The following is a 9582-nucleotide window of genomic DNA, read 5'->3' as shown; positions in this document are numbered from 1 at the left end:
GAGAATTGTGCATCAGCTGATCACACACCCTGTGACCCTTTCTCTCACTTTAAAAACCCTTTCCTGAAAGCCATCAGAAGTCTTTTGAGCATTAGCTGCCCATAATCCTTGCTTGAAGCCTTGCAATAAATGCTGTACTTTCCTTCACCACAACCTGGTATCAGTAGATTGGCTTTTCTGTGTGCTGGGCAAGGGGACACAAATTCAGTTCTGTAACTTTATTAATTAATTTCTTTTAAATATGGTGAATTTTTAAAATACAGAAAAGTACAAAGAAGAAAGTAACAAGAATCTATATTCCCTTCGTCTGTAATTTATCAAGGTAAAATTTTTGGTTTATCGCTTTTAATCTTTTTTTTGTTTTTTTAAAAATAAAATCCCTTTTGTTTAAAAGTGCATTCTGCTCACAGTATATAATTCAAATAGTGCTCAAAATCAGGAAGATTAAAGTTTAAGAAAACTCAAAACTTTATCATCCAGAAGAAAACTTTATTATTATTATGTAATTATTGTTCAAGTCATCATATAAAACATATATACAGATAGAATATGAAAGCCAGGTTACCTGACATTAAAAGGAACCATATTATAGATATTAATTTTGTGATTTTCACAAGAGAAAAAAAAATGATAAAACATCCAAAGGAACTATCAATACTTAACCAAGGAAATCATTCCTCAGGATAACAGATATTACTGTTTAAAAGACTTACAAGTTTATGAAATAAGTTTACAAAAAGCATAAAGACATTGGACTCAGATTTTTTTCTCCCCCAAACCATTAAGTTTCAGACAGTATTAATTAACTTCTTGCTAAGGAACATAAAGGCTTTTATACTTTTATAATTCTATGTTTTCCCTCTGCCGTTCTATTTTTTAGTTATATTGTTAATTTTATATTGTTCAGGTTTTAATACTTACTTTGTTTTTTCCAAAAAACTTTTTTATTTTGATATAGATGCAATCCTACAGAAAAGTAGCAAAAGCAGTGCAAGGTATTCCAGTTTACCTTATGCCTAGATGCCTCAAATATTATGTTTTACCACAATTGCTTTACCTGAGAAGATTAAGAGAAAGTTGCAGACATAATCTTTACCTACAAATTATTCAGTGTGTAGTTCTTAAAAGCAGGGACATTCGCTTATATAAACACAGTGCAATTATCAAAATCAGGAAATTAGGGAGAGGCCTTCAAGATGGCAGAGGAGCAGAACGTGGAGATCACCTTCCTCCCCACAAACACATAAGAAATACATCTACACATGGAAAAACTCCTACAGAACACCTACTGAACGCTCACAGAAGACCTCAGACTTCCCAAAAGGCAAGAAACTCCCCATGTACCTGGGTAGGGCAAAAGAAAAAAAAAAAGAGAGACAAAAGAATAGGGACAGGACCTGCACCTCTGGGAGGGAGCTGTGAAGGAGGAAAAGTTTCCACACACTAGGAAGCCCCTTCAATGGTGGAGGCGAGTGGTGGTGGTGGGGAAGCTTCAGAGCCATGGAGGAGAGCGCAGCAACAGGGGTGCAGAGGGCAAAGTGGAGAGATTCCTGCACGGAGGATCAGTGCCGACCAGCACTCACCAGGCTGAGAGGCTTCTCTGCTCACCTGCTGGGGCAGGTGGGGGCTGGGAGCTGAGGCTCAGGCTTTAGAGGTCAGATCCCAGGGAGAGGACTGGGGTTGGCGACGTAAACACAGCCTGAAGGGGGTTAGTGCACCACAGCTAGCTGGGAGGGAGTCTGGGAAAAAGTCTGAACCTGCCTAAGAGGCAAGAGACCATTGTTTCAGGGTGCAAGAGGAGCGGGGGATTCAGAGCACCACCTAAACGAGCTCCAGAGATGGGCGCGAGCCACAGCTATCAGCGCGGACACGAGAGCCGGCATGACACCCTAAGGCTGCTGCTGCAGCCACCAAGATGCCTGTGTGCAAGCACAGGTCAGTATCCACACCTCCCCTCCCGGGAGCCTGTGCAGCCCGCCACTGCCAGGGTCCCGTGATCCAGGGACAACTTCCCCGGGAGAACACATGGTGTGCCTCAGGCTGTTGCAACGTCACGTGGGCCTCTGCCACTGCAGGCCCGCCCTGAATTCCATACCCCTCCCTCCCCCCGGCCTGAGTGAGCCAGAGCCCCCTAATCAGCTGCTCCTTTAACCCTGTCCTTTCTAAGCGGGAACAGATGCCCTCAGTCGACCTACATGTAGAGGCAGGGCCAAGTCCAAAGCTGAAACCCAGGAGCTGTGCGAACAAAGAAGAGAAAGGGAAATCTCTCACAGCAGCCTCAGGAGCAGTGGATTAAATCTCCACCATCAATTTGGTGTACCCTGCAACTGTGGAATACCTGAATAGACAATGAATCATCCCAAAATTGAAGTGGTGGACTTTGGGAGCAACTGTAGACTTGGGGTTTGCTGTATGCGACTGACTGGCTTCTGGTTTTATGTTTATCTTAGTTTAGTATTTAGAGTTTATTATCATTAGTAGATTTGTTTAATGATTTGGTTGCTCTCTTCCTTTTTTAAAAAAATATATTTTTTTTTCCTTTTTCTCTTTTTGTGAGTGTGTATGTGTATGCTTCTTTGTGTGATTTTGTCTGTATAGGTTTCCTTTTACCATTTGTCCTAGGGTTCTGTCAGTTTTTATTTTTTTTTAGTATAGCTTTTAGCACTTGCTATCATTGGTGGGGTTTTTCTTAGTTTGGTTGCTCTCTTCTTTCTTTCTTTATTTTTTTTCTTTTAATTACATTTTATATTTTTAATTTTTAGTAATTTATTGTTTTTTTACTTTAATAACTTTATTTTATTTTATGTATTTCTTTCTTTATTCTTTTCTCCCTTTTCTTCTGAGCTGTGTGGCTGATAGGGTCTTGGTGCTCCTGTCGGGTGTCAGGTCTGTGCCTCTGAGATGGGAGAGCCGAGTTCAGAACACTGGTCCACCAGTGACCTCCCAGTTCCACATAATAGCAAACAGCGAAAGCTCTCCCAGATATCTCAACCTCAACGCTAAGACCCACGTCCACTCAACGACCAGCAAGCTACAGTGCTAGACACCCTATGCCAACAACTAGCAAGATAGGAACACAACCCCGCCCATCAGCAGAAAGGCTGCCTAAAATCATAACAAGGTCACAGACACCCCAAAACCCACCCCCGGACATGGTGCGCTCACAAGAAAGACAAGATCCAGCCTCATCCACCAGAACACAGATACCAGTCCAGTCCACCATGAAGCCTACACAACCCACTGAACCAACCTTAGCCACTGGGGGCACACACCAAAAAAAAAACGGGAACTACGAACCTGCAGCCTGTGAAAAGGAGACCCCAAACACAGTAAGTAAAACAAAATGAGAAGACAGAGAAACACACAGCAGATGAAGGAGCAAGGTAAAAAACCACCAGACCAAAAAAATGAAGAGGAAACAGGCAGAAAAGCTTTCGACAAAATTCATCACCCATTTATAATAAAAACCCTCCAGAAAGTAAGCATAGAGGGAACTTACCTCAACATAATAAAGGCCATTTATGACAAACCCACAGCCAACATCATTCTCAATTGTGAAAAACTGAAAGCATTTCCACTAAGATCAGGAACAAGACAAGGCTGCCCACTCTCACCACTCTTATTCAACATAGTTTTGGAATTTTTATTTATTTATTTATTTATTTATTTTTGCGGTACGCAGGCCTCTCACTGTCGTGGCCTCTCCCGTTGCGAAGCACAGGCTCCGGAAGCGCAGGCTCAGCGGCCATAGCTCACAGGCCCAGCCGCTCCACAGCATGTGGGATCTTCCCAGACCGGGGCACGAACCCGTGTCCCCTGCATCAGCAGGCGGACTCTCAACCACTGTGCCACCAGGGAAACCCTAGTGTTGGAAGTTTTATCCACAGCAATCAGAGAAGAAAAACAAATAAAAGGAATCCAAATCGGAAAAGAAGAAGTAAATGTGTCATTGTTTGCAGATGACATGATACTCTACGTAGAGCATCCTAAAGATTCTACCAGAAATCTACTAGAGCTAATCAATTAATTTGGTAATGTAGCAGGATACAAACTTAATGCACAGAAATCTCTTGCATTCCTATACACTAATGATGAAAAATCTGAAAGAGAAATTAAGGAAACAATCCCATTCACCATTGCAACAAAAAGAATAAAATACCTAGGAATAAACCAACCTAAGGAGATAAAAGACCTGTATGCAGAAAACTATAAAACACTGATGAAAGAAATTAAAGATGATACAAACAGATGGAGAGATATACCATATTCTTGGATTGGAAGAATCAACATTGTGAAAATGACTATACCACCCAAAGGAATCTACAGATTCAATGCAATCCCTGTCAAACTACCAATGGCATTTTTCAAAGAACTAGAACAAAAAATTTCACAATTTGTAAACACAAAAAAACCCCGAATAGCCAAAGCAATCTTGAGAAAGGAAAACGGAGCTGGAGGACTCAGGCTCCCAGACTTCACACTCTACAAAGCTACAGTAATCATCAGTACGGTACTGGCACGAAAACAGAAATAGAGATCAATGGTACAGGATAGAAAGCCCAGAGATAAACCCATGCACATATGGCCACCTTGTTTTTGATAAAGGTGGCAAGAATATACAATGGAGAAAAGACAGCCTTTTCAATAAGTGGTGGTAGGAAAACTGGACAGCTACATGGAAAAAATGAAATTAGAATGCTCCGTAACACCATACAGAAACATAAACGCAAAATGGATTAAGGGGTTTCCCTGGTGGTGTAGTGGTTGAGAGTCTGCCTGCCGATGCAGGGGATGCAGGTTCATGTCCCAGACTGGGAAGATCCCACGTGCCGCGGAGCAGCTGGGCCCGTGAGCCATGGATGCTGAGCCTGCGCATCTGGAGCCTGTGCTCCGCAATGAGAGAGGCCACAACAGTGAGAGGCCCGCATACCGCAAAAAAAAAAAAAAAAAAAAAAAAAGAATTAAGGACCTAAATGTAAGGCCAGAAACTATCAAACTCTTAGAGGAAAACATAGGCAGAACACTCTATGACATAAAGCACAGCAAGATCCTTTTTGACCCACCTCCTAGAGAAAGGGAAATAAAAATCAACAAATGGGACCTAATGAAACGTAAAAGCTTTTGCACAGCAAAGGAAACCATAAACTAGATGAAAAGACAACCCTCAGGATGGCAGAAAATACTTGCAAATGAAGCAACTGACAAAGGATTCATCTCCAAAATTTACAAGCAGCTCATGCAGCTCAATATCAAAAAAACAAACAACCCAATCCAAAAATGAGCAGAAGACCTAAATAGACATTTCTCCAAAACAGATAGACAGATTGCTAACAAATACATGAAAGGATGCTCAATATCACTAATCATTAGAGAAATGCATATCAAAACTACAATGAGGTATTACCTCACACTGGTCAGAATGGCCATCATCAAAAAATCTACAAACAATAAATGCTGGAGAGGGTGTGGAGAAAAGGGAACCCTCTTGCACTGTTGGTGGAAATGTAAATGGATACAGCCACTGTGGAGAACAGTATGGAGGTTCCTTAAAAAACTACAAATAGAACTACCATATGACCCAGCAATCCCACTACTGGGCATATACCCTGAGAAAACCATAATTCAAAAAGAGTCATGTACCACAATGTTCACTGCAGCTCTATTTACAATAGCCAGGACATGGAAGCAACCTAAGTGTCCATCAACAGATGAATGGATAAAGAAGATGTGGCACATATATACAATGGAATATTACTCAGCAATAAAAAGAAACAAAGTTGAGTTATTTGTAGCGAGGTGGATGGACCTAGAATCTGTCATACAGAGTGAAGTAAGTCAGAAAGAGGAAAACAAATAGCATATGCTAACACATATATATGGAATCTAAAAAAAAAAAAAAAAAGGTTCTGAAGAACCTAGGGGCAGGACAGGAATAAAGATGAAGATGTAGAGAATGGACTTGAGGACATGGGGAGGGGAAGGCTAAGCTGGGACAAAGTGAGAGAGTGGCATGGACATATATACACTACCAAATGTAAAATAGATAGATAGTGGGAAGCACCTGCACAGCACAGGGAGATCAGCTCGGTGCTTTTTTACCACCTAGAGCAGTGGGATAGGGAGGGTGGGAGGGAGACTCAAGAGGGAGGAGATATGGGGATATATGTATCTGTATAGCTGATTCACTTTGTTATAAAGCAGAAACTACACACCATTGTAAAGCAATTATACTCCAATAAAGATGTTTAAAAAAAAATCAGGAAATTACCATGGATGTAATAGTATTATCTAAACTCCAGACTACATTCAGATGTCACCAGTTGTCCCACTACTGTTCTTTTTATGATCCACAATCAATCCAGGATTATTCACTACATTTAGTTGTTATGTCATTTACTCTATTTTAATCTTTAACAGATCCTCAGTCTTTGTCTTTCATGATCATAACCTTTTTATGCTCACAGGTCATTTATTTTGTAAGCTGTCCTGCAGTAGTTTTGTATGTTAATGGGTATATGCAAGATTGTCCAAAGCTTCACCTTCCTGGTTTCTTTCGATTCATGAATGCTGGATTTGCCTGAGTTCTCTCATCTGTGAGATGATACCTTGGCTGTGTTTCATTTGGCGGGGGTTATATTTTCTTTCCCTTAGACCAGTGGTTCTCAGTCAGTCCTGGCTGCAAATTGTTATCACCTAAGCAGCTTTCATGGCCAGGGACTTCTCATCCATTCACAATTTTGTAGCCTGACAAGAGGGGGAACAGAGCTCAGCTGATATAAATTTGTACTCTTCGTTGGAATACCTGGGCTGCTTCTCCTCTAAGAGCCTATTACATTCACTATACCACAGCCCACTCCATCTACTCTTATCTGAGATAACCCCATTCTTTGCATTATTCCTCCAATTGGGTGTCCAGCTGTAGAACTTTATTTTCTTGAGAAATATCCAACCTAGCCAAGTCTCTCACTTATACTTGTTCCTTCCCAACTGCTGTTTTTATTATTCTCCAGTAAGAAGAAGAAAAAGATATGAGCACTTATTTGCTTCTCCCCAACTTTGGGGATACTGGTAAGAATCCATAGTTCAGTACTTCGTTATTATCTATACTATTCAGGACTTCAGGAAGTCTCTCTGTTTCACTCTAGAATCTTATCTCTCTCCATGGGTGCCAATTTTTGGAATTATTACATTAGTTTATGCTCTTTCCTTATTTGGTTGCTTTTCATTATTTATTCATATGTCTGTTTTTCTGTAATGGACAATAAGCCCCAGAAAGTCAGGTGTTTGTTTTCGTCAACTTAGGGCATGGCCAAGTGTCTGACACATGACAAGCACTCAATAAATGTTTTTGATTACATTTTAAAAAATATAATGAGGGCTTCCCTGGTGGCGCAGTGGTTGAGAGTCCGCCTGCCGATGCACGGGAGGCGGGTTCGTGTCCCGGTCCGGGAGGATCCCACATGCCGCGGAGCGGCTGGGCCCGTGAGCCATGGCCGCTGAGCCTGCGCGTCCGGAGCCTGTGCTCCGCAACGGGAGAGGCCACAGCAGTGAGAGGCCCGCATACCGCAAAAAATATATATATATATAATGAGAAAACATGCGGGGGAACACCAAAATGTTACTCGTTTAATCAAAACTTGAAGTCTTCATTCAAGGTGTCTATTATGTGTTTGAACATCAAGTATACAGTACATAATTGCATGCATCATGCAATTATTCCTGACCTCATCTCAACATTTGATGAATATCAGTAAAATCTTACTCTTTCCCAACCTCTCTCCCAACTGTTTATTTCTCAGGCCAAAGTATAGAAAGTAGGACTCAAAGGCTTACTAATTTACCAAGCATCATTTTTCTCCCATTTTCTCGGTAATTATAGGCACATCTTTTTGTTCTTCCCAGAAAGATCCCTCAGAACTCACAGCACCATCACCACCTCCCAAAACAAATCAAAACACTTTCAATAACTGAAGATTATGTAAAAACAGCCAAGCCCTTTATTTTTGTAAACATTTCTTTTCTGACAAGGGAAAAAACAGGTATTCTACTCCAATTCTTTACCACAGCATCCCTTTGTACAGCATTACTCATTGTCATAGGATGTTCCACAGTGAATAAACAAAACTACTAGTTCTTTTCCAGTGTAATTTTACAGCAAAAAAAAAAAAAAGTGTTGGTCTTAAGGTTTCATTAATGGACATGTAGACAGTGTGAACCTAGAGACACACTCATCCTGACATGAGCAGCTCCCGATGCCTCGGCCATTTGTCCTTCCCTGACTGGCTCCCCAAGTCTGCAAATCATCCCATGGCTTCCTACCATTTGGTCATTTTAGAGATATATTAGTTGAATTGTTCTTTTTTGTTTGTTTGTTTACTTTTCATCCAGCTTTGAAACTCTGTTATACTTTCCCTCTTTGGCAGCTTTTAAAGATGTTACTTTCTTACATGCATTTAAAATCTTTTAAGAAGGGAGTCTTGTTAAAATTAAACATGAGGTCTCTAAGAAAGGAGAGATGAATGTCAAAAAATTCAAGATAAATATTTTATACTACTTTAAAATTTAAAAAGGGGTCTATTCATCCAATTCTTGGCTATAGAAAATAGTACCAAGGACAAGACAGTAAAGTGGAGGAAGCCTATTAAACCTATTGGGCCATAATAATTATGCACAAATGGATGGACTGATTTAACTGATTCATTAATTTACATCTCAAGAAAATCTTTTTTATATTGCTTACAATAACACCATCAATAGGTAGAAATGAAGGATTGGAAAGGTTTGGATGGAGTGAAATAAGATATAAAAAATAAGTTAGGATTTGTGTAAAGCTAAATAAAAGTCTGGCAAAGATGTCAACATTCTAAACCCCTGAACCTGTGAATATGTTACTTTATATGTCAGAATGAATTTTTCAGATGAAATTAAAGACATTGAGATGAAGAGATTATTCTTGATTATCCTAATGTGCCCAGTATAATCACAAGGGTCCTTTTAGAAGGAGGCAAGAGGCTCAAAATGAAAGAAGGTACTGTGATTGAAGCAGAGATTGGAGTTTTGGGATCATAAGTCAAAGAATGCCAGTAGCTTCTAGAAGCTGGAAGAAGCAAAGAATGGATTCTCATCCAGAACCTCCAGTAGGAATGAGCCCTGTGGACACCCTGATGTAGTCCAATGACTTCTGACCTCCAGAATTGTGAGACAATTAATTTGTGTTGTCGCCACTAAGTTTGTTGTAGTCTGTTACAGCAGCAGTAGGAAACTAATGCAGGCTTTTGAATACTTTCCACAAGGGCCTGTATCATATCAAGAAATAAGCTGCAAAGCAATGTGATAAAGTCAAAAGTGAAATGCTTTCTTTGTTGCTTTCTTAAAATATGTGATGAAACTATTGCTTATCATTATATTGGAAAGTTTCAGTGGTATCCAACTTTTAGAATTGTTTCGTATTTCTGTTTAAAGTTCTGTGTGTTAATACACATGAATGTGAAACTCACCATAGCCCTCTGCAACGTAAATTAATTTTGTTGTTTTTTTTCAATAAAACCTCTGATGTAATTACATCTTATTGACTTTATAAAA

Source organism: Phocoena phocoena, chromosome 4, assembly GCF_963924675.1.
Source record: "Phocoena phocoena chromosome 4, mPhoPho1.1, whole genome shotgun sequence".
Classification (NCBI taxonomy): domain Eukaryota; kingdom Metazoa; phylum Chordata; class Mammalia; order Artiodactyla; family Phocoenidae; genus Phocoena; species Phocoena phocoena.
This window is presented reverse-complemented; position numbering follows the sequence as displayed.